Genomic DNA, 27,026 nt, shown 5'->3' on the forward strand with positions numbered 1-27,026 from the left:
AGAGATTGCTGTGCATTAATTTTGTATCCTGCTACTTTACCAAATTCATTGATTAGCTCTAGTAGTTTTCTGGTAGCATCTTTAGGATTCTCTATGTATAGCATCATGTCATCTGTAAACAGTGACAGCTTTACTTCTGCTTTTCCAATTTGGATTAATTTTATTTCTTTTTCTTCTGTGATTGTTGTGACTAAAACTTCCAAAACAATTTTGAATAATAGTGGTGAGAGTGGGCAACCTTGTCTTGTTCCTGATCTTAGTGGAAATGGTTTCAGTTTTAGACCATTGAGGATGATGTTGACTCTGGGTTTGTCATATATGGCCTTTATTATGTTGAGGTAAGTTCCTTGTATGCCTGCTTTCTGGTGGGTTTTTATCATAAATTGTGTTGAAATTTGTCAAAAGCTTTCTCTGCCTCTATTGAAATGATCATATGGTTTTTCTCCTTCAGTATGTTAATATTGTGTATCACATTGATTGATTTGCATATATTGAAGAAACCTTGCATTCCTGGGATAAACCCCACTTCATCATGGTGTATGATCCTTTTAATGTGTTGTTGGATTCTGTTTGCTACTATTTTGTTGAGGATTTTGGCATCTATGTTCATCAGTGATATTGGCCTCTAGATTTTTTCTCTGTGACATCTTTGTCTGGTTTTGGTATCAGGGTGATGGTGGCCTCGTAGAATGAGTTGGGGAGTGTTCCTCCCTCTGCACTATTTTGGAAGAGTTTGAGAAGGATAGGTGTTAGCTCTTCTCTAAATGTTTGATAGAATTCACCTGTGAAGCCATCTCGTCCTGGGCTTTTGTATGTCGGAAGATTTTTAATCACAGTCTCAATTTCAGTGCTTGTGATTGGTCTTTAATATTTTCTATTTCTTCCTGATTCATTCTTGGAGAGTTGTGCTTTTCTAAGAATTTGTCCATTTCTTCCCGGTTGTGGATTTTATTGGCATATAATTGCTTGCAGTAATCTCTCATGATCTTTTGTATTTCTGCAGTGTCAGTTGTTACTTCTTTTTCATTTCTAAGTCTATTGATTTGAGTCTTGTCCCTTTTTTTCTTGATGAGTCTGGCTAAAGGTTTATCAATTTTGTTTATCTTCTCAAAGAACCAGCTTTTAGTTTTACTGATGTTTGTTATTGGTTCCTTCATTTCTTTTTCATGTATTTCTGATCATATCTTTATGATTTCTTTCCTTCTGTTAACTTTGGGGATTTTTTGTTCTTCTTTCTCTAATTGCTTTAGGTGTAAGATTAGGTTGTTTATTTGAGACGTTTCTTGTTTCTTAAGGTAGGATTGTACTGCTATAAACTTCCCTCTTACAACTGGTTTTGCTGCATCCCATAGCTTCTGGGTCATCGTGTTTCATTCTCATTTGTTTTTAGTTTTTTTTTTATTTCCTCTTTGTTTCTTCAGTGATCTCCTGGTTATTAAGTAGTGTATTGTTTAACCTCCATGTATTTGTGTTTTTTAAGTTTTTTTCCATGTAATTAATTTCTAATCTCATAGCGCTGTGGTTGGAAAAGATACTTGATACTATTCCAATGTTCTTAAATTTACCTACGTTTGATTTGTGACCCAAGATATGATCTATCTTAGAGAATGTTCCGTGAGCACTTGAGAAGAACGTTTATTCAGTTGTTTTTGGATGGAAGGTCCTAGAAATATCAATTAAGTCCATATTGTTTAATGTGTCATTTAAAGCTGTGTTTCTTATTTATTTTCATTTTGGATGATCTGTCCATTGGTGAAAGTGGTGTGTTAAAGTCCCCTGCTATGATTGTGTTACTGTCAATTTCCCCTTTTATGGCTGTTAGCATTTGCCTTATGTATCGAGGTGCTCCTATGTTGGGTGCATAAATATTTACAATTGTTCTATCTTCTTCTTGGATTGATCCCTTTATCTTTAAATAGTGTCTTTCTTTGTCTCTTGTAACAGTCTTTCTTTTAAAGTGTTTTTTTTTACATTATTTATTTATTTATTTATCTGTGTAGCCATTATTTTTAATTCATTTTTTAAACATCTCTATTGGAGTTTAATTGCTTTACAATGGTGTGTTAGTTTCTGCTTTAAAACAAAATGAATCAGTTATACACATACATATGTTCCCATATCTCTTCCCTCTTGCATCTCCCTCCCTCCCACCCTCCCTATCCCACCCCTCTAGGTGGTCACAAAGCACCGAGCTGATCTCCCTGTGCTATGTGGCTGCTTCCCACTAGCTATCTGTTTTACGTTTGGTAGTGTATATATGTCCATGCCACTCTCTCACTTTGTCACACCTTACCCTTCCCCCTCCTCATATCCTCAAGTCCATTCTCTAGTAGGTCTGTGCCTTTATTCCCGTCTTACCACTAGGTTCTTCATGACTTTTTTTTTCCCTTAGATTCCATATATATGTGTTAGCATACTGTATTTGTTTTTCTCTTTCTGACTTACTTCACTCCGTATGACAGACTCTAACTCCATCCACCTCACTACAAATAACTCAATTTCATTTCTTTTTTTGCTGAGTAATATTGCATTGTATATATGTGCCACATCTTCTTTATCCATTCATCCAATGATGGACACTTAGGTTGCTTCCATGTCCTGGCTATTGTAAACAGAGCTGCAATGAACATTTTGGTACATGACTCTTTTTGATTTATGGTTTTCTCAGGGTATATGCCCAGTAGTGGGATTGCTGGGTCATATGGTAGTTCTATTTTTAGTTTTTTAAAGAACCTCCATCCATAAGAAAGACCAAAAGACAACCCTCAGAATGGGAGAAAGTATTTGCAAATGAAGCAACTGACAAAGGATGAATCTCCAAAATTTACAAGCAGCTCATGCAGCTCAATAACAAAAAAACAACAGTCCAATACAAAAATGGGCAGAAGACCTAAATAGACATTTCTCGAAAGAAGATATACAGATTGCCAACAAACACATGAAAGAATGCTCAACATCATTAATCATTAGAGAAATGCAAATCAAAACTACAATGAGATATCATCTCACACTGGTCAGAATGGCCATCATCAAAAAATCTAGAAACAATAAATGCTGGAGAGGGTGTGGAGAAAAGGGCACACTCTTGCACTGTTAGTGGGAATGTAAATTGATAAAGTGTTTTTTTTTTGATATGAGAATTGCTACTCCATCTTTCTTTTGATTTCCTTTTGCATGGAATATCTTTTTCCATCCCCTCACTTTCTGTATGTGTCCCTGTCTGTATGTGTCCCTAGGTTTGAAGTGGGTCTCTTGTAGACAGCATATATATGGGTCTAGTTTTTGTATCCATTCAGCCAGTCTATGTCTTTTGGTGGGAGCATTTAATCCATTTACTTTTAAGGTAATTATCGATATGTGTATTCCTATTACCATTTCCTTAATTGTTTTGGGTTTGTTATTGTAGGTCTTTTCCTTCTCTTGTGTTTCCTGCCCAAGAAGTTCCTTTAGCAGTTGTTGTAAACCTGGTTTGCTGGTGCTGAATCCTCTTAGCTTTTGTTGTCTGTAATGGTTTTAATTTCTCTGTCGAATCTGAATGAGATCCTTGCTAGGTAAAGTAATCTTGGTTGTAGGTTTTTCCCTTTCATCACTTTAAATATGTCCTGTCACCTCCTTCTGGCTTGCAGAGTTTCAGCTGAGAGATCAGCTGTTAACCTTATGGGGTTATTTGTTGTTTTTTCCTTGTGGCTTTTAATATTTTTTCTTTGTATTTAATTTTTGATAGTTTGATTAATATATGTCTTGGTGTGTTTCTCCTTGGATTTATCCTTTGTGGGATTCTCTGCACTTCCTGGACTTGATTAACTATTTCCTTTCTCATATTAGGGAAGTTTTCAACTATAATCTCTTCAAATATTTTCTCAGTCTCTTTCTTTTTCTCTTCTTCTTCTGGGACCCCTATAATTCGAATGTTGGTGCATTTAATGTTCTCCCAGAGGTCTCTGATACTGTCCTAAATTCTTTTCATTCTTTTTTTTTTTTTCCTGCTCTGCAGTGGTTATTTCCACTATTTTATCTTCCAAGTCACTTATCCATTCTTCTGCCTCAGTTATTCTGCTAGTGATTCCTTCTAGAGCATTTTTAATTTCATTTATTGTGTTGTTCCTCATTGCTTGTTTGCTCTTTAGCTCTTCTACGTCCTTGTTAAACGTTTCTTGTATTTTCTCCATTCTATTTCCAAGATTCTGGATCATCTTTACCATCATTATTCTGAATTCTTTTTCAGGTAGACTGCCTATTTCCTCTTCATTTGTTTGGTCTGGTGGGTTTTTACCTGCTTCCTTCATCTCCTGTGTATTTCTCTGTCTTCTCATTTTGCTTAACTTACTGTGTTTGGGGTCTCCTTTTCACAGGCTGCAGGTTCGTAGTTCCCATTGTTTTTGGTGTCTGCCCCAGTGGTTAAGGTTGCTTCAGTGGGTTGTATAGGCTTCCTGGTAGAGGGGACTAGTGCCTGTGTTCTGGTGGATGAGGCTGGATGTTGTCTTTCTGGTTGGCAGGTTCGCATCTGGTGGTGTGTTTTTGGGAATCTGTGACCTTATTATGATTTTAGGTAGCCTCTCTGCTAATGGGTGGGGTTGTACTTCTGTCTTTGTAGTTGTTTGGCATAGGGTGTCCAGCACTGTAGCTTGCTGGTCGTTGATTGGAGCTGGGTCTTGGTGTTGAGATGGAGATCTCTGGGAGATTTTCACTCTTTGATATTACATGGAGCTGGGAGGTCTCTGGTGGACCAGTGTCCTGAACTCGGCTCTCCCACCTCAGAGTCACAGGCCTGATGCCTGGCTGGAGCACCAACACCCTGTCATCAACACGGTTCTGAATAAAAGGGGAAAAAAAAGGGAAGAAAGAAAGAAAAAATAAAATAAAATAAAATAAAGTAAAATAAAAAAAATAAAATTTATTAAAATAAAAATAAAAAATTATTAAAAATAAAGAAAAAATTTAAAGTAATTAGAAAAGAGAAAGAAAGATATAAAAAAGAGAGCAACCAAACCAAAACAGAAATCCACCAATGATAACATGTGCTAAAAAGTATACTAAAAAAAAAAAAAAAAAAAAAAAGGAACCAAAAACCGGGCAGGCAGAACCCTAGGAAAAATGGTAAAAGCAAACTATACAGACATAATCACACACAGAAGCATACACATACACACTCACAAAAAGAGAAAAAAGACGAAAAAATTATATCATTGTTCCCAAAGTCCACCTCTTCAATTTGGGGTGATTCATTGTCTATTCAGGTATTCCACAGATGCAGGGTACATCAAGTTGTTTGTGGAGATTTAATCCTGCTGCTCCTGAGGCTCCTGGGAGAGATTTCCCTTTCTCTTCTTTTTTTGCACAGCTTCTGGTGTTCAGCTTTCGATTTTGCCCCGCCTCTGCATGTAGGTCACCTGAGGGCGTCTGTTCTTCACTCATACAGGATGGGGTTAAAGTAGCAGCTGATTAGGTGGCTCTGGCTCACTCAGGCCAGGGAGGAGGGAGGGGTACGGATTGAGGGGCGAGATTGGGGTGGAAGAGCCCAGTGTGACGTTGCTACAGCCTGAGGCATGCCACGTGCTCTCCTGGGGAAATTGTCCCTGGATCATGGGACCCTGGCAGTGGCGGGCTGCACAGGCTCCTGGGAGGGGAGGTGTGGATAGTGACCTGTATTTGCACACAGGCTTCTTGGTGGCTGCAGCAGGAGCCTTAGCGTCTCACGCCCGTCTCTGGTGTCCATGCTGATAGCTGCAGCTCGAGCTCATCTCTGGAGCTCGTTTAGGAGGCGCTCTTAATCCCCTTTCCTCGTGCACCATAAAACAAAGAGGCAAGAAAAAGTCTCTTGCCTCTTCGGCAGTTCCAGACCTTTTCCCGGAGACACTCCTGGCTAGCTCTGGTGCACTAGCCTCCTTCAGGCTATGTTCACGCAGCCAACCCCAGTCCTCTCCCTGGGATCCGACCTCCGAAGCTGGAGCCTCAGTTCCCAGCCCCCACCCACCCCAGCTGTTGAGCAGAGAAGCCTCTCTGGCTGGTGAGTGCTGGCTGGCACTGATCCTCTATGCAGGAATCTCTCTGCTTTGCCCTCCGCACCCTGTTGCTGCACTCTCCTCTGTGGCTCCAAAGCTTCCCCCCTCTGCTACCCTCAGTCTCCGCCGGTGAAAGGGGCTTCCGAGTGTGTGGAAACATTTCCTCCTTCACAGCTCCCTCCCACTGGTGCAGGTCCTGTCCCTATTCTTTTGTCTCTGTTTTTTCTTTTTTCTTTTGCCCTATCCAGGTACGTGGGGAGAGTTTCTTGCCTTTTGATAGGTCTGAGTTCTTCTGCCAGCTGTCAGTATGTGTTCTGTAGGAGTTGTTCCACATGTAGATGTATTTCTGATGTACTTGTGGGGAGGAAGGTGATCTCCACTTCTTACTCTTCTGCCATCTTGAAGCTCCTCCTGATTATTTCTTGTTAAGATATATTAATCAGCTGTATTTCCTAGGTGATCTCATTTTGCATTTGATAAAATTTGATAATGAAAATATGATTTTAATTGGTGATAAATTTTAAGAAATCACTTTTATGCAATAATGAAAAGTACATAAAATATAATCATGTTTCAGCATAATAAATTTATCACAGAATAATGTAGTTACAATGTTAAATAACATTTAGGGGGAAAAGTTTAAAGGAAATAGCCACAAACTCTAACAAATTTGAAAGCATTGTCATTAAAGAACCTTTAAAATGTTAGCAAGTAGATATAATAAAGCTGAAGAATAAAAAATATCACATAAAGGAAATTTCCATTAAATTGAAAATAATTATTTTAAAAGGGTTTAAAAACAGCACTAATGCTTTTTGCTTACCATAATTTAGTTAAGGAGATTTAGGAGTTCCTGTGTATATTATAATGTTGGAATAATTGAGGAAGCAAGATTGTTTTACGAATCTACTTTTCCATATTTAAGGGTATAGCTACACTCTTGTATAAACTGTGAAACTATAATCTTTTGAAAATTAGCAAAAGTATCAAAATGTGAAGAATTTTTTAAAAATAACATAAAACATAGCCTGGACTAAAATAAGCAAACCAAACCAATTTTTAAAAGATAATCTTCAGAGATGTATTCATTTACCTCTCTGACCTTTTAACCAGGAGAAAGCTTTGGTTATAGCTATCGGATGCTAATACAATTCTCTGTAAGAAAGTCCATCAATAAATAAAAGTAATTTGTTGAGGAGTATAGGCTATACATAATGCAAATTAACAGACTGATCATTTGCAGCACTAAACATATATGTGTTTTATAGAATAATTTAGAACATGTCTGGCTATATTTAATCCATGAAAAATTTTTGCCAAATCATTTTAGCTTAGCTTGCAATTTCTGAAAGGTGCTGTTGACATTTGGAGCAGGGCAATGATTTGTTCTGTCATACTATTCCATTTATTGGATAATGTTTACACCTTAGGCCCCACAGTAATAAGTGCTAGTAGCACTGGTAATTGTCACAACTAAAAATGCCCTAACACATGTCTAAGAGAGGAGAACACTCCTAAGTTCATAACCACTGGCAGTATATTTTGAAGATAACGTTAATTGCCTTTGTTTCAAAACTAGCTAACCTACCTCATTTTGTTATGCAAACAATTATGAAATTACTTGAGTTCTATTTTTTCCAACAAAGATAGAATTAGGTTGTGTTTCCTTTACCATTTTATATAATTAGACATAGCATACATGAATATAAAAGTGCAAAACTGAAATTTTCAGTCAAATGATTTACCATAAAGTAAAAACTCATGTAAGTACTACTCAGGTCAAGAAATAGAACAATGCCAGCAGCCTCAAAGTCCACTTCTGTCACCTCCAAATTACTACACTCACCTATTCTATAAATGAAAATAACTGTCCTGACCTAAATGGTACTCTTGGTTTAGTTTTCTTTGTGGCTTTTCCCCTTAAACATGTAACCTATTAACACTATATTTGAGTTTGTTTGTTTACTTTTTATAGAGATAGAAATGGAAAAATATATTAGTTTTGTATACTTCCACTCAAACTTAGGTTTATGAGATCCATTCATGTTGATGAATGGAAAATGATATAATAATACTAGTGGATTTCAATATCTTACTTTCAACAATGGATAGATCATTCAGATAGAAAATGCACAAGGAAATATTAGAGTTGACCATACTTTAAACCAAATGAACCTAACGGACATATATAGAACATTCCACCCAGTAGCAGCAGAATTCTTCTCAAGCACACATGGAACATTCTCCAAAATAGATCATAAGATAGGCCACAAAACAAGTTTTAATAAAATTTAAGAAGATTGCAATCATACTAAGTATCTTTTTCCACCACAATGGTATAGAGCTAGACATCAACACCAAGAGGAAATCTGGAAAGTTTACAAATGTGAAAACTAAACAACACACTCTTTAACAGCAAATGGGTTAAAGAAGAAAGCAAAAGCAAAATCAAGAAATATCTTGAAACAAATGAAAATGGAAGCACAGCATATCAAAACCTATGGTATGCTGCAAAAGCAGTTCTTAAAGGGATGTTTTAATAATAAATACATATATTAAGAAAAAAGAAATATCTCAAATGAACAACCTAACTTTACACCTCAAGAACTAAAAAAAAAGAACAAACTGAGCCCAAAATGAGTAGAAGTAAGGAAATAACAAAGAGTCAAAATAAAGAGAGTAAAGTAAAACAGTAGAAAAGATCAATGAAATTAAGACTTGATTTTTTAAAAAGATAATAAAATTGACAAACCTTTAGCCCCACTAACAAGAAAAGAGAAGACTGAAATTAATAAAATCATAAATGAAAGAGGAGACATTACAACTGATACAACTGTCATAAGAGACTGCTATGAACAATTAATGCTAACAAATTAGATAATCTAAAAGAAATAAATTCCTAAAACATACAACCTACTAAGACTGAATCATGAAATATAGAAATTATGAAGAGACCTGTAAGTAGTAAGGAGACTGAATCAATAATCAAAAATCTCCCAACACAGAAAAGCCTAAGACCAAATGGTTTCACTGGTGAATTCTACTAAAATATTTAAATAATTAACATGAATCACCAAACGTTTCTAAAAAATTATAGAGGAGAAAACATTCCTAAACTCATTTTACATTGCCAGTGGTACCCAGATGAAAAGCCAGATAAGGATACTAAAATAAAACTATAAATCAACACCCCTGATGAATATAGATGCCAAAATTCTCAACAAAATATTAGCAAACTGAATTAAACAACACATTGAAAGGATCATACACCATGATCAAGTCAGTTTATCCCTGAGATACAAGAGTGGTTTAGCATAAACAAATCAATAAATGTGATATACCACACTAATATAATGAAAGATTAAAATTATATCATCACATAAATTGATGCAGAAAGAATATTGTATAAAATTCAACATCCTTTCATGATAATAACCCTCAACAAATTGGGCATAGAATGAACATACTTCAGCATTATAAAAGCCATACACAACAAAACCAGAGCAAACATCATATTCTACAGTGAAGTGTTGAAAACTTTTTCTCTAAGATCGGGAGCAAGACAAGGATGCTCACTCTCACCACTCATATTCAACATAGTACTGAAACTCCTAGCTAGAGCAATCAAGCAAAATAAAGAAATAAAAGGCATCCCTTTTAGAAAAGAAGAAGTAAAATTGTCATTACTTGCAGATGATATAATCTTATATACAGAAAATCCTAAAGACTCAACCAAAAACAAACACTGGAACTAATGAATGAATTCAGTAAGTTGCAGGATATAAATCAATATACAGAAATTAATTGCATTTCAATACACTAACAAGGAAATATCTGAAACAAAAATAAAGAAAAAACAATCCCATTCACTATAGCATCAAAAACAATAAAACACTTAAAAGTAAATTTAACCAAGGAAGTGAAAGATCTGTATAACGAAAACTACAAGACCTTGATGAGAGAAATTGAAGAAAAAACAAACAAATGGAAAATATCCCACATTTATGGATGGGAAGAATTAATATTGCCAAAATATCCATAACACCCAAGGCCATCTATAGATTCCATGAAATTTCTATCAAAATTCCAGTGGTTTTTCACAGAAGTACAAAAACAATTCTAAAATGTGTGCTGAACCACAAAGAGCTCCGAAAAAATCAAAGCAATTCTGAGAAAGAAGAACAAATCCAGATGCATCACATGTCCTAATCTCAAAGTATACTGCAAAGCTATAGCAATTAAATCATTATGGCACTGACATAAAAATAAACACATAAAATAGACCAATGGAACAGAATCAAGAGCTCAGAAATAAACTCCCACATAAAGTCAACGTATATTTTAACAAGGGAGCCAATAATATTTAGTTGGGACAGTATAGTCTCTTCAACAAAGGAAAAAAAATAAATTATAATTATGTGATGTGATAGAGGTGGTAGCTAATGCTATGGTTCAATAAGTATATTTCCATACAAAATTTATCAAATCAACAGGTAGTACACCTTAAACTTACACAATGTTATATATAAATTATATATCAATTTTAAAAGAGAAAAGTTTTATATTGCTAGTTGTCCTCAATAAGAGGGTTGGTCTGAATTACCTAATATTACTTTTATTGTTTGTTTTTTTCTTTCTTACAACATCTTACGAGGAATCTATTTTACATAAAAGGTTATCCTATTATAGTCTGAAAACCAGTAAGGGTCTCAAAGAATCCTATTGGTAATCCTTGAAGTGGCTATTTGTATAATATTTCTCATAAAAAATTACTTTTTTTCTGACATAATCAATGTATTTACAATAATTTAAAAATCTATAATTTAGTTTGATTTTAATAATTTAATGAATTATCTTACTTGTGAAGACTTCCCTATCCCCCACACATATTTATTGAAGCATTCATTGCATCACCTATTTGTTCCCATAGCATGTTGTCAGGGACCTTGTACAATAAACTATGAGCTCTGTTAGAGCAAGAAACCTTGCCTAGAGCATGGTTAGTACTTAGTATATAAAGAATCGTTTAACTTTCTCATTAATTATGATGAGTTTTTTGCAGTGTAAGTGGACAGATTTTTTTCCCAAATAAACAGTTTTCGGTTGATTATAAACAGAAAAAAAATCTTGAAATTCCACGAATTTTATGATATATGGCTAATTTCATGTGAAATTCATAACCAGTACAGTAATTCCCCTGCATATGAATGAGTTCTGTTTGAGAGCACGTTCATAAGTCCAATTTGTTCGTAAGTCCAACAAAGTTAGCCTAGGTACCCAACTAACACTATCGGCTATATAGTACCGTACTCTAATAGGTTTATAATACTTTTCACACAACTAACACATAAAAAACAAACACAAAAAATAAAACGTTTTTAATCTTAAAATACAGTACCTTGGAAAGTACAGTAGTACAGTACAACAGCTGGCATACGGGGGTTGGCATTGAGTGAACAGGCAAGAAGAGTTACTGACTGGAGGAGGGAGAGGAGGTGGGAGTTAGTAGAGCTGAAGGATCATCAGCAATAGGAAACAGGGCAAGATGCAATATCACTCACGCCTGACATTGATGGAACGCACATTCGCATCTTTGAAAGTTCGCAACTTGAAGGTTTGTATGTAGGGGACTTACTGTATGTGTTTTATATGAATTATATATAGCTTATGAATCCATATGAATTATGAATCATAATTCACTTTAATTGCCAAAGCAAAATAAAACCTGGTTTCAGCGTTGGAACCTTTTATTCAAGTGAAAGTTTATAGGGAAACATAATTCAAATAGAAGTAAAATTCTATGGTTTAAAATGTTGTGGGAGTCACTGGAGTCATGCTCTGCTTCATTCCTCTAGTCTCTTGTCCTCACCTATCTCTCACCTCATAGTTAATTTTCTTGGCTATAACAGCTTTAACAATTTTAAGGTACATATAAACATTCAATAGTTACTTGTTGAAGGTTTGGATGAGGTAATGAATGAATTAAAAACAAATGCTGCTCTCAAAGTCTTTGTTTACTAAGAGAGCAGGAGGGCATACATGCACCAATATTAAGACAATTACGTTCAAGGGCCTAACTTAGAAACAAAATTGAAGTAAGTCTCAGTTTTTGCATTTATAAGTGGAATGAAATCTAGAACTTGAATAAAAGGAAAATCTAGAAAAATGCCATTTAAGACTAACGTGATGGAAAATTCTCCAAACACATCCATCTTTGTCAAGCTTTTTGTTTTAAATTTCAAAAATTATATGATTTTTAGAGAAAAGGATAATGATCCAGGTTTTCATACTGAAAACTGCTATCTTAGAGTATCTGAAACACTATATTTGGGGGGAAGGAGATTACTGGAGTGACAATCAGAGTATCTTCAGAGAGTTGATTCAAACTCTAATGCTTTGATACAAATTAATACATTTAACTAAATTCATGAGGCAAATAAAATTAAAGTACAGGCATACCGCGTTTTACTGTGCTTTCCTTTATTGCACTTCACAGATACTGCATTTAAAAAAAATAATGAAGGTTTGTGGTAACCCTGTGTTGTTACATGATGGTTAGCATATTTTATCAATAAACTATTTTTTTAATTAAGATAATTACATTTTTTTAGATATAATGCTATTGCATACTTAATAGACTACAGAACAGTGAAAACATAACTTTCCATATGCACTGGGAAACCACTGTGACTTGCTTTATTGTGTAGCTTTATTGCGGTGGTCTGGAACCAACCACGCAGTATCTCCAAGGTATGACTGCACTACATTTGATATTTTCCTGGACATTTAGCGAGGGTAAGAAATGTTCGAAAGAAGTAATTTAAGGAGAGTTTAATAAAGGGATTAGTGACAGAGTGTGAACAGAGTTTACAGAAACTAACAAGGGATTGTGCAATAACACAGGGATCGCAAAAATGGGGAGACTTTGCATCCTTAGTCCTGAAGGGGTAAAAGGGAGAAATTGACTACAAGAACCTGGGTTAGAAAGCTACATGGAGAGTGCCACTTACCTGAGCTATGACCTTCAAGATCTTTGGTAAGAGGACACAGCTTACCTGTAAGTTAAATGACAGGAAGAGAGCTGGAGGAATAAATACATCAATTTCATTCTCCAACTGTGAGCCTCTGCCTATCAACGCACACTCCATTGGCAAAACCTAATCAGAAACCAAAGAGTAAGGAAGCTTTTTACTATGACCTTAAGCACAGAACAGGATGAGAGATAGAGAGTGGATCTGGAAAGGAAAGGGAAAATATTGATCGTGCTCCTCCATTGTGATGTACACTCTATGAAGGCAGGGACTGTTTAATTTTTTCACCAATCTAGATGTATCCTCAGCACCTAGATTACTGCCTAGAACAAAGTCGAATCTCAATAAATATTTTTAAAATGAATTTGGATAGCCAATTGCATGCAATACTTTAAAAGATCTGGAAAAGGCACCAACTCAAAATGCTTCATTTGATATTCCATTTGTATTCATTGAGGCAGGCTAAGTTATACTGTGGAAAAGATTCCAGAATGTGACAAAAATAATACAGTTTTATTTCTTCCTCTTGCTATATGTCCTTCATAGGGTTGTCCCTGCTCTTCATAGTCACTCAGGGACAAAGTTGACAGAGAAGCCACCAGCTTAGAAATTGTCAGTCCTATACCAGAGGGAAAAGAGAATGTGGAATTATTGATAATTAAATAATCATTCTATAAGTGATGTCTGCTCACAACTAATTGACCACAGTTAGTCACATGGCCCCACTCAATCTCAATGGGAGCTGAAAGTGCAATCCTGCCATATACCAGAAAGAATGAAAACCCAGAAATATGACTACCCGAATGCTGTCAAAGCAAGCATATTTTCATTGAGTAGATTATGCATGGAAGATAGTGGCAACTAGACATGTCAATAAAGCTATTAGGTTACCAGAAAAGAGAAAATTTATATTAATGAATTTATTAATAACAGTATTTATTAAGATTGTATTTTGAGTTATATTGTGAGAGACAATTTTAGTTCAAATAAGACCTTTTGTCTTCCTGTAAACTAGCATATTGTGAAGTTTTTTATTAAAGGTAGACCTCTTGAGAAGACAAGCATGCAACTGATACTTGTGGGACTTACTGAGTACATTCCTTTCATAGACTCATAAAATACAGCAGTTGAAAATGATGCAAAAGGATAAAGTCTCCTTAACTTAGAAATGAAGAAAATGAGGTCTAGAAAACCAAAAGGAGTTGTTCCAAGAATACACAGTTGGTGGCAAAACCAGGGCTCAATTCTAGGTCTAACCGCCACTCGAATACTTTTTCTACCGCACTACAGCTGCATATTATCTCTTACTGTAATTACTATTAGAAATATGACACCAATTAATTAACTTGACAGTAATAAGTACTCATTGTTTAGTAATAAAAGCCAATTTTAATCTTTAGTCACTTCATGCAATTATACATAAACACCAATTTGAAGACAGAATATGCATTCAATAAAGATTTGCTAGTGGTTCTGTTGATTATATGTGGAAGGGGAGAATACGACAACTTTATTGGATATTACCTTGACTTATCTATATTCCTTTGCTAGTAAAAGGCAAAAACGTGAGCAAATATTTAGGCAAATTTCCCAAGGTTTAAATGATATTGTTCTTCTAATTTTTTAACTGTTCACTCACAAAAATGAAAGACCAAAGAGTGCCTAGGGCTTCCACTCAAATGATTAAGTGATGAAGTTTATTATTGCTGATGCTGATGATCCTCCAAGAATCTAAGGTAAACCATACTGAGTAAATAGTCTAATTACACTGAATTCCAGTATTCTGCTATTAAATGATTATAATGATTAGTTATATCAAATTTTATTAGTGTAATTTTATATCCATCAGTTTTATTTAAGTCAGTAGATTTGAAAACAACTTACTAAATTCTGCTTTCATAAAAGCTCACTGGTGTGGATAAACATGGGTAATTTTCAGTGTTTTTAATTTCTGAGACTGTGGCTGAACAGTTAATAAATAGCTCTCTACTTCATTAGAAAGTAAAAGCTTAGTTTTATTCATCTATAGAGTGGCTTAAGGCAAAATGGCATAGCATGTTAACTGTAAGATGAGTTTTTTAACATGCTCATAGCTAACTCATTGTTTGCCTGAAGTATAAAATACATCATGATTTCAAGATGGTACTTTGAACCTAGTGCAATCCTTAGCTTCAGGGTTTGTTTCTCTAGAAGATGAAAATAAAGAACATCTCAATTTTTATATTCCTTATCTTCTGGTAAATCACTCTTTAAGAAATGGAAAATAACCAAATTGGTGTTCCTTAAAAGCCACTTCATCTACAGCTTTGATTTATTTGCTTTTTACTTATACCACTGTCAGAGTTTCCAAAGACAAGTTCTAACTAAAGATTCAGCAGGTAAACAGGATTTTATTTATTTTTTTAATGTAAAGATATAAGGTTCATTGCCTAAAAATAGCCATATGGAATAAAAAATAAATTATAGGTTTTGAAGCTCATTATACGACCCACATATTACCAGTGATAGTCATTATTATTATTTATGGAATCACAATGGTTTTGTTACATTTTTAAACTGTCTTGTAAATTCCAATGTGTGTGAGAGTTATTTCTTAACTCTTCTATCTTGGGTTGAAATTATTATTTTCTGAGTTTAAAAATATGCTAATTTAATATGGTAAAGTAAGGCTAAAGACAGTAAACAGAAAGGAAAATAATTCAGTTTAATACCTTTATTTTATTTTCAATCTGTAACCTATAGCAATTTTTTTTTTTGTCCACACTGTGCAGCATGGGGAATCTTTGTTCCCCGACTAGGGATCAAACCCACACCTCCTGCAATGGAAGTGTGGGGTCTTAACCACTGGACAGCCAGGGAAGTCCCACCTATAGCATTTTGAACTTAAATTAATGCCAATGAAGACTGGAGAAAATGTGTACACAAAGAATTGCCACATAGGCATATTGTTTTTTCAAAGTTTAGGTAGTACAGCTATTTCTTTTAGGTTTGCTCCATTAAGTACATTCCAGAACTCCATTGTGAAGCAAATGACATTAGAAAACAAACAGAATAGATGCCAATCATAAGGAAATTTTAACTCTAAAGACATTTTCAAATAAATTGATGAAAAATTAGTTATGATTTTTCTATTTAAAGTGGTATATAAATATTATCAAACTATAATTTATTTATCATTCACTCATTCTTTCAACTAACATTTTAAAAATGTTTCTCTCATTAGGAAACCGTGAATCAAAAGCAGGAGATACTACGTTACCCCCTCTAGAAGGGCTAGAATCAAAAAGATGGACCATAGGAAATATTAGCAAGGATATGGAGAAATTGGAACCATCATACACTCCTGGTGAAAATATAAAATTGTGTAGCCATTTTGGAAAACATTCTGGAAGTTCTTTAAAGAGTTAAAAATAGAGTTGTCATATGATCTAGCAGTTCCACAGCTAGATATACCCAAGAGAAATGAAAACATTATGTTCATACAAAAGTTGCTTCATGAATGTATATAGCAGCATTATTCTTAATAGCCAAAAGAAGAAACCACCCAAAAGTCCCTCAATGGCTGAATGGGTAAACAAAAGTGGTTTAGCTATACAATGCAATAGTATTCAGCCATAAAAAAGGAATAAAGTACTGATACATGTTATAACACGGATAAACTTTGAAAAAAATTATGCTAAGTGAAAGAAAACAGTTACAGAAGCCCACTATTATACAATCACATTTACATGAAATATCCAACTAGGCAAATCCTAGAGAAAAAGGAGATTGATTAGTAGTTGCATAGGGGCTGAGATGAAAAGGAGCTGGGGAAAGACTGCTAATGGTTATGGGTTTTCTTTTGGGGGTGATGAAAATACTCTGGGATTAGATAAAGGTGATGATTGCACAAATCTTTAAATATACGAAAAACCACTGAAGTGTAAGTTTGAAAGAGTAAATTTTATGGTATGTGAAATATAACTCAATAAGGCTGCTCTTTTTTTAAAAAAAGATGTTTGTTATATGTGAGACACTATTTGGGATGTAAGATAACAAAACACAGTTCCTGCTCTCAAAAGGAAAAAAAAAAAATCACAAACTAGAGAGACATCAATGTGGGAAATTATTGCACTAGTCTTAGTAAGAAATGGGAGATCATTATTGGATTGGCTCAAAGGTAAAGGTGGTAGAAATGAAGAGGAAGCTATAGGTTTGAGAAATTAACTGAGATATAGAATAAATACGATTTGTTCTAACATCGGATATGGTAATGAATGAAGGAATTAAAGATATTCTAGTTTGTTACAAAAAAGATCATTATTTTACATGAGTAATACAGGAAGAGGAGAAGGATTCTAGGAAAAGAAAAGCAATATGGTTTTGGACGTTGAATTTAAAGATATCTATAGAACTACATCCACTCACATTTATTGTCCATTTTGTCTTCATCAGTAACCATTTCCGGGTCACTGAATTAGATCTTTGTTAGTCATATAACAGTTCACACTCTTAGGAAAAATATCTTCCTTCTGAAAATCTAGTCGTAATTTCATTAATCTAGAAAGAATATTTTGGACCTAAAAATGCCTTGAGAGTGGTAGAATAACCGCACAAAAAGAACTTACTTTCCCCAACAAAATCTTCACCAGCTTCACATATACTTCATGTCAATTTCTGGAATCTAATGTCTATAGCATTTTCACTTTGATTTGTATGCATTAACCTTTATGTTGTTTTAACATTTTAATAACATATTTTATGCCTTCACTCCTGAGAGACATTATTGATTTCAATGATTTAAGAATGCGAACCATAGGGACACACATTTTTATTAGGTGCCTGCATAAACATTCCTTCTATGAGCAGAAAATTCTCAATGATAAAAAGGGAAATCAGAAGAGGGATTGGGGAAAGTCAAAACGGTGATTAAATCATATATTATAGTTCTCTTGCCCATAAATAAATAGTGCCTAAATATTCATATTGTATAAAATATACATATTTTGAATATAAAAATGGCTACAGAATGTATAATTTTGTTTTTAAAAGTAGATTTATGTTTTCTTCTGCTAAGAAATTGTTACTTGAGATAGAATTAATTAAAATGGAGGATACATATATAGTAATATATATAATATTCTTACTATTATATAATATTCACTTTAAACTGTGAGGTTTACAATTTATCTATTTATGTCAGTCATAGCTAAAACATGCACTCTCACAAGAATCAACTCTGAATTATCTATACAAATAAAATGGCTGAAGGATATATAAAATCCAAAAATTATTTATAAACCTAGTTGCTAATTTCCCAATCCTCATCCCCAACATTATTGTTTGCTTAGGCTTCAAATCCTAGAACACACACCGTTTACTGCTTTAGAGAGATGAGGCTTTGGGAGTTCAATTGTCCTCTAATTTTAACTGTATACTGAAGAGTCTAAATGTAGAAATTTATAACTAAATATATTTTCTATTACTAAAATTATATAAAATTTATCAAGTATTAGTCAATCATGGACTCCTGCAAATAATTTTTCTACTTTAGTGCATAACTTTGGTCTTTATATTGAATTAGGTCAAGGAACTCCATGAGTATCATCTCAATATTTTAAATTATCAGATAAAAGCATATTTTTATATTTAGTTGAGAATATCATCTCTTTACAAAAGATTTCAAAATTAATTAAAATGCTAAGATAAAAAACTGGTCTTCTAATATTCACATTGGATATCTAAGCACATAATTCAATTGTCTGCATGGCTATGTTAACAATAAAGAGGAAGAGAAGTTGATATACCACTATAAAGAAATGGAAGGATTTTGGAGACTTTTGTTTCAGAAAATAGAGTGGACAGAGCTAATATGTATACTGCTGCTTGTTAAACATGTGTATACGTTTCACATTCAACATAACCAAAATGTTTAAATATATATATATATTCAAACCAAAGGAAAGAGAGAGAAATCTCAAGGTGCCAGAAAAAAACTCTAAACTAGATTAACAACCTTAGCTGACTCTAGTGATCTAGAGATACCCTACTGAATACAGTATAGACATAGGGGATGAGACCTTAAATCCATATGGGGATAAGAGATCTGGTCTTGGATGAAGGTAAAGCAGGGAATTACATTTGAAATAGCATAAAGCTGAGACTTTGGAAAGGCTAACCCTTCAACGAAAGGAAATTGGAAAGATTCTGCCCACTGGCCCACAAAATCTATAAGGAATTTGTTTCTCTGCCTAGAATTTCTTGGTGAAAAAATATATTACATTAAAAAATAATGTTTAAGATACCAAATGGGCATGTGAATTCAAATTTACACCACTTATTTGGTGCAAAAATCCTGAGGCCAATAAATGTACCTGAAACCCCTGAGGGCACACCTACTATAGCAAATGCAAAATCTCTTTAACAACTGTGGTGAATGCCTTGATGGGCCACCCAGATCCCCCTGAAAAATGAAGAACTTATTTCCCCCAGCTGTATGGAGTGAGGCCTAGGAGATAGCCTATAGCTGTCAGCCCCTATGGGGAGTACCTCTGCTGAAAAGAGCCAACTTGCCCAGGAGCACACTTTCATCTCAAGGCAGCCTGCCTCCAAAGACTGGTCAAAGTGATTATAAGGGTCAAGTTCTCTTGTTACAATGGGATAATTTTCATCATTCCTTGCAGGGTCTGCTGAGTCATCTATTAAACCTGTATTGCAGTATTAATCCTGAGAGCACACCCTAAAGGAAAATTCTATATGCAAACCCACGCACATATGGTCACCTTATTTTTGATAAAGGAGGCAAAAATATACAATGGAGAGAAGACAGCCTCTTCAATAAGTGGTGCTGGGAAAACCGGACAGCAACATGTAAAAGAAAGAAATTAGAATATTTCCTAACATCATACACAAAAATAAACTCAAAATGGATTAAAGACCTAAATGTAAGGCCAGACACTATAAAACTCTTAGAGGAAACATAGGCAGAACACTCTATGACATAAGCCACAACAAGATCCTTTTTGACCCACCTTCTAGAGAAATGGAAATAAAAACAAAAATAAACAAATGGGACCTAATGAAACTTAAAAGCTTTTGCACAGCAAAGGAAACCATAAACAAGATGAAAAGACAACCCTCAGAATGGGAGAAAATATTTGTAAAAGAAGCAACCGACAAAAGATTAATCTCCAAAATTTACAAGCAGCTCATGCAGCTCAATATCAAAAAACAAACAACGCATTCCAAAAATGGGCAGAAGACCTAAATACACATTTCTCTAAAAAGGATATACAGATAGCCAACAAACACATGAAAGAATGCTCAACATCGTTAATTTAGAGAAATGCAAATCAAAACTACAGTGAGGTACCACCTCACACTGGTCAGAATGGCCATCATGAAAAAATCTACAAACATAAATGCTGGAGGGGGTGTGGAGAAATGGGAATCCTCTTGCACTGTTGGTGGAAATGTAAATTGATACAGCCACTATGGAGAACAGTTAGGAGGTTCCTTACAAAACTAAAAGTAGAACTACCATATGACCCAGCAATCCCTCTACTGGGCATACACCCTGAGAAATCCATAATTCAAATTTGAGCCATGACTCAAAAAGAGTCATGTACCACAACGTTCATTGCAGTTCTATTTACAATAGCCAGGACATGGAAGCAACCTAAGTGTCCATCGACAGATGAACGGATAAAGAAGATGTGGCACAGATATACAATGGAATATTACTCAGCCATAAAAAGAAACGAAATTGAGTTATTTGTAGTGAGGTGGATGGAGCTAGAGACTGTCATACAGAGTGAAATAAGTCAGAAAGAGAAAAACAAATACCGTATGTTAACACATATATATGGAATCTAAAAGAAAAACAACAAAAAAGATTCTGAAGAACCTAGGGGCGGGACAGGAATAAAGACACAGATGTAGAGAATGGAATGAGGACACGGGGAGGGGGAAGGGTAAGATGGGATGAAGTGAGAGAGTGGTATGGACTAATATATACTACCAAATGTAAAATAGATAGCTAGTGGGAAGCAGCTGCATAGCACAGGGAGATCAGCTCGGTCCTTTGTGACCACCTAGAGGGGTGAGATAGGGAAGGTGGGAGGGAGATGCAAGAGGGAGGAGATATGGGGATATATGTACATGTATAGCTGATTTACTTTGTTATAAAGCAGAAACTAACACACCATTGTAAAGCAATTATATTCCAATAAAGATGTTTTTAAAAAAGAAAAATAAATAGAAACCATAATAGTAAAAAATGGACATTATAGAGAAAAAGGAAGGCAGATTTGGGTGGAAAATAGGAATGTTTGGGGCAGGGGCTAATAGTATATTGGAAGTCATTATCCAATCTACCTTTCTTCTAATGTGCATTCATGTTCTGCAGATATTAGAAAGTAAAAACATACATTTCCAAGGCTCCCTTGAACTACGTCTCTGGATGTGACATAGATTCAAAACAGATTCTCTGATGTGAGACTTTTGCTTCTCCTGATTCTGCTGTTTGCTGGCAAGCAGAGTCATATAGGCTTAATAGACGTCCCTGTGTTCTGCCACTCATTTTATATCAGGACCATGACTAGAGTGAGGCCTTTGGCACAAAATTTAAGGAGATACCAAAAGTCTCAGTAATCAAGATACATTATATTTAATGAAATATTTTGGAAGGCAAAATTAATGTAAAAAATCCACAATGAACAAAATATAAAGGTTCTAGAGAAAGCTAGGATCAACATACTGATTTTGACTCAGGCTCTAATATGGCTTCTGACCAGCAATGTAATTGATCCTATCTTTATTTACAACCTTGATAATATGTCCATTGTGAATATTTTGCATTATTTCTGATTTAATTACATTATCAGTATATTTTGTTTGTGTTTACCATCTTATGTTATGCTCTCCATTTGTTTTGTCTGTTCAATATCTTTTTTTCCTTTTCTTTCTGACCTCTTTTGGATTGATTAATTATTTTAATATTCCATTTGCTTTCTTCTCCTAGTTTAGGTAAGTTCATATTCTACTTCTATCCTTTTAGTGATTACCTAGAAATTTAATCTTGTAGATTCAACTGATATAATTACTAAATATCTGTTCCCTCCTCCAGGTTGTGTGTTTCTAGGAATTTTTAAACTTTATGTGGGTTATCCGTTTTATTGACATATAATTTTTCATACTACTCTCTTATAATCCATTCTATATCTGTAACATTTGAAATAAAGTTCTCTCTCTCATTTTGGATTTTAAACATTTGAGTCCTCTCTCTTTTTCCTCAGTAAATATAATAAATAATATAGCTGAAGTTTTATTAGATATATTAATATTTTAGAAAAACCACCTTTTGCTTTTGTTGATTATCTATAATGATTTTCTATTCCCTATTTTATCTCTGCTCTTATCTCTATTTCCTACATTTCACTGATTTTAGGTTTAACATGTTCCTCTTCTTCTAGTTCCTTAAGGTGTAATGTTAAGTTATTGAGTTGAGCCCTTTCTTCTTTTTCAATGTAAGTATTTACAGCTATAAATATCTTTCATAAGACTGCTTCTGCTATATCTCATAAGTTTTGGTATGTTGTGCTTTAATTTTTATTTATATCCAGATATTTTCTAATTTCCTTTGTGATGTTATTCTTTGACTCGTTGTTATTTTAAAATGTGTTGTTTAATTTCCACAGAACTGTGACTTTTCCAATTTTTCTCCTGCTGTTGATTTCAAGTTTCTTTCCATTGTGATCAGCCAAAAACACTTTGCATGATTTCAATCTTTTAAATTTATAAACATTTGTTTTGTGACCTAATATATGGTTTATCCTTGTATATGTTATACGTGTACTTGAGAAAATATGTATTTTACTATTGTTGAGTGAAATTATCTCTACAAGTATTTTAGGTTCAGTTAGTCATATTGATATATAAGCCCTCTATTTCCTTATTGATCACTTGTCTGGTTGTTATATTCACTATTGAAAGTGGAGTATTGAACTTTCCTACTATTAATGTGAAGCTGTTTATTTCTCCCTTCATTTCTGTCAATGTTTGCTTGGTATAAATTGGAGCTATGTTGTTTGGTACACATATACTTATAATTATTATTTCTTCTTGGTGAATTGATGCTTTTTTCAATATATATTGTCTTTCTTTGTCTCTTTTGACTCATTGGTTTTTCAAGAGTGTGTTGTTTAATTTTTACATACTTGTGATTTTCTAGGTTTCCTTCTGTTTCGTTCCATTGTGGTCAGAAAAGATACTTGGTATGATTTCAATCTTAAATTTGTTGAGTTGTTTTGTGACCTACCATGGGATCTAGCCTAGAGAAGGTTTTGTGTGTGCCTGAGAAGAATGTGTGTTCTACTGTTGTTGAAGGGAATGTTCTAAATATATCTGTTAGGTTCATTTGATCTCTAGTGTTGTTCAAATCCACTGTTTCATTACTGATTTTTCTATTGGTGTTCTATCTGTTATTGTGAGTAGGATATTAAAGTTCCCTACTGTAATTGACTTGCTATTTCTCCCTTCAGATCTGTCAGTGTTTGCTTTTCATATTTAGGTGCTTTGAAATTTGATATTTTATTTTATCTTCCTGATCAATTGACCGTTTTCTCATTATATAAAAACCTTTTTTTTCTCTCATAACAGTTTTTGACTTAAAGTCTATTTTGTCTGCTATAAAGACCCCTACTCTCTTTTGGTTACCATTCACATTGAATATTATCTTTCCGTCCCTTCACTTTTGGTCTATGTGTATCCTTAAATCTAAAGTGAGTATCTTGTAGACAACACACAGTTGGGTCTTATTTTTTTTTTAAATCCATTCAGCCACTCTATGTCTTTTGATAGGGGAATTAATCCATTTACTTTTAAAGTAATTATTGATAAGTAAGGACTTATTTTTGCCATTTTGTTCATTATTTTATGTTTTATAGTTCTTTGTCCCTTTGTTCCTCTCTTGCTGTCTTCCTTTGTGATTTGTTGACTTTTCATAGTGATCTGCTTTGATTCCCTTCTTTTTTTCTTTTGTGTATGTTCTGTATTTTCTTCATGGTTACCATGGGGCTTACGTAGAACATCTTATAGCAGTCTATTTTAATCACATTAAAAAATTCTACACTTTACTTCTCCCACACACACACACTTTATGTTGTTGATGTCATAATTTGCCTTTTTTTATACTATGTATCCATTAACTTTTTTAGTTATTGTTATTCTTAATACTTTCATCTTTAAATTTTATACTAGAATTAAAAGTGATTTAATGTAACTTTAAATGTAATTTAGTGTAACCATTACAGTGTTACAGTATTCTGTATTTATCTATATATTTACATTTACTAATGTGTATTATACTTTAATATTTTTTTCATATTGCTGACTGTAACACCATGGGCTAGGATGTTGGAGATACACTCCATTCATCTCCCTCATTCTCTGTGGAGAAATCTTTCAATTCTGCACCTTCTCTCAACCTCACAGAGCTGTTTTGGTTGCAGCAAGTCCCTGTCTCTTTTCCTTTTTTCTTAACTGCTACACAGTGTCTGAACTGTTTTGGTTCCATCAGCGCTATGTGAGAGGAAATAGAAACCAGCCCCTCAGGCAGTATCCTGAAAGCTTGGGATGTTGAAGGAACACTTCACCCCCCCTCCTTCCCTCCTGGAGGAGGTGACTCAGGTTTTGCACTTTCTCTCAATCTTGCAGATCATGTCAGTGGCAGCAGGCTTGTCCATACCCTTTTCTTTGTTTTTAACTGCCCCCAGGCATCTAAATATGCTGGTTTCATCAGCACTCCATGTAAAGTGAGACAGAAACTGACTCCACTGGCAGTGCACTGAAATGCTAGGACATTGGAGGCATGCTCTGTTCTCTCTCTCACCTGAGAGAGAAGTCAAGGTCAGAGGTGACCTGTCATGTTAAGCTGTGCCAACTTGGGGGAGGGGTTGATAGGGGTTAAATAAAATTGTTCTTCTTACCCTTCCCAATGCCGCTGTTCTGGGTTTTGTGTTCTTCTGGAATATTACAACTTTGTAACTTGATGCTCTACTTCTCATAAAGGTACTTTGGTCTACATATCATTGTTAAATCAGTGTTTCTGTGGGAGAACAAGGATTAGGACTTCCTATTCCTCCATCTTAGTGGTTATTTTGCCTGTAATCATTTGCTCCCAGGAATCTACAGATCTGCAGTCTCCCTGCAGTACCCATGCACCACAGCACCTGCCATTGTCTCTGTGGCTTCCATCCTGAGAATAAGTGTGCTTCTATTCCCATCTGAGCTTCCAGGCAAGCAAAACAAGATACCAGTCAGTCTAACAGTCCACAGACATGGCAGAGCATTGCAAACAATCTCTATTCCTTTTTTTTTTTCAGCCCAAGGGAGGGAACCAGGAATTGGGCCACTTTCTCTGGACCTCAGGCACACCATGCTGAGGAGGGAGTGGGTTAAGGATGAGTTAAAGTGCCATGAAATTTCCTGCTATTTTGAATGTGGATTTTGTTTGATTGGGCATTCACATGGTTTCTGCAGATCTTTGACTTTATTCTAGAGCTCCTATGAAGTTATTTTAATTTATTTATTTTATGTTTCCATTGGGAAACAAGGTCCTGGAGCTTTCTAGTTTGCCATCCTGCTGACATTACCCTGTAATACGTTATTTTACATTATTTTATTTTTCATTTTTATAATTTATACTTTGTACTTTTTCAAATCTGCTAGATCATTTTTTTGGCTTTCCTGTTCTTTGTGGATATTTTCATACTTGTCATATATTTCTTAAGTACTGCAAATATAGCTATTTAAAAATTAACATCTGACAATTCAAGCATGTGAAGTCTTTGTGGACTGTTTTTTTGTTGTCTGATTTTTCTGATATTTCTCATGCATAGTGCCCTGTTTTATTTTTCCTTTTGTGTGGATTTGTTTTTGATGGTGAACTGCTTAATTTCTTGTAAAAAAATAACCACTAGGATTATTTGAGACCTAGAATAAAGGTACAATCCTACAGATAAGTTTCACATTTACTTCTCTTTGATGCGTTTAGGCAGTACCAGCATAAGATTACTATGTTCTAATGGGAGGTTTGAGTTTTTAAGTGTTATTTGGATAGTATGGATTTGGGGGTGAAAACACTGTAAGAACTAGTTTGTGTTTATGATTGAATTTAAGGGTATTTAGGGACACTTTATTTTAATCCTATACTGCTTGGTACCTTAGCAACTTTCCCTGTCATTTGGAGGGCAGGAGGGTTAAGGGTACATACATGCACTTTATTTCTAGTTTAAATTTATCCTGATTATATAGGTCTTTGGGGTCCCAGTTTTGTTGAGAAGGTGTCTCTTGTTTGACACTCTATCTTGAGAATGCCCTGGACTTTGCTTGCTGTTCCTCAAACCCTTCAAGACTATAGAAATCTATACTAAATGTTGTCAGATTTGGGAGGGGGGAATCTTAGGTCAAATATAGCTCAGTGATTTTACTTACCACCCTTGGCTCTTCATTCACTCAATAATTCTTTACTATCTTGTCCATTCTTCCATGTTTTTAAAGAAGATTTTTTAAAAAATTTTTTCCAACATCTTTGACTACTTTCAGTAAGAGTGTTAGTCTGGATACGTAACTACCTGTATTACTGGAAATAGAAGACCAGTATTGATTTTTCACAATCACAGTTTCTAGTTTAAACAGGCTATTGGGCTTCCCTGGTGGTGCAGTGGTTGAGAATCTGCCTGCCAATGCAGGGGACACGGGTTCGAGCCCTGGTCTGGGAAGATCCCACATGCCGTGGAGCAACTGGGCCCAGTGAGCCACAACTACTGAGCCTGCGCGTCTGGAACCTGTGCTCCGCAACAAGACAGGCCGCGGTGGTGAGGGGCCCGCACACCACGATGAAGAGTGGCCCCGCTTGCCGCAACTAGAGAAAGCCCTTGCACAGAAATGAGGACCCAATGCAGCCAAAAATAAATAAATTAATAAAAAAAAACTGTTAAAAAAAAAAAAACAG

The 27,026-nt window shown here is 34.7% G+C and overlaps 1 protein-coding gene across 1 annotated transcript in view; it reads left to right on the plus strand.

The window, feature by feature from the left end:
* The window catches only part of LOC309653055 (polyadenylate-binding protein 5), a 114,941-nt gene that overhangs the window by 55,348 nt on the left and 32,567 nt on the right, over positions 1–27,026 (plus strand). The window contains exon 2 of the mRNA XM_082447432.1: positions 20,726–26,710. The gene's annotated coding sequence lies outside the window, so the exon portion shown is untranslated. The remainder of the gene's footprint in view (positions 1–20,725; positions 26,711–27,026) is intronic.

Source organism: Balaenoptera physalus (genome assembly GCF_965194825.1).
Source record: "Balaenoptera physalus genome assembly, chromosome: X".
In the NCBI taxonomy this organism is placed as follows: Eukaryota; Metazoa; Chordata; class Mammalia; order Artiodactyla; family Balaenopteridae; genus Balaenoptera; species Balaenoptera physalus.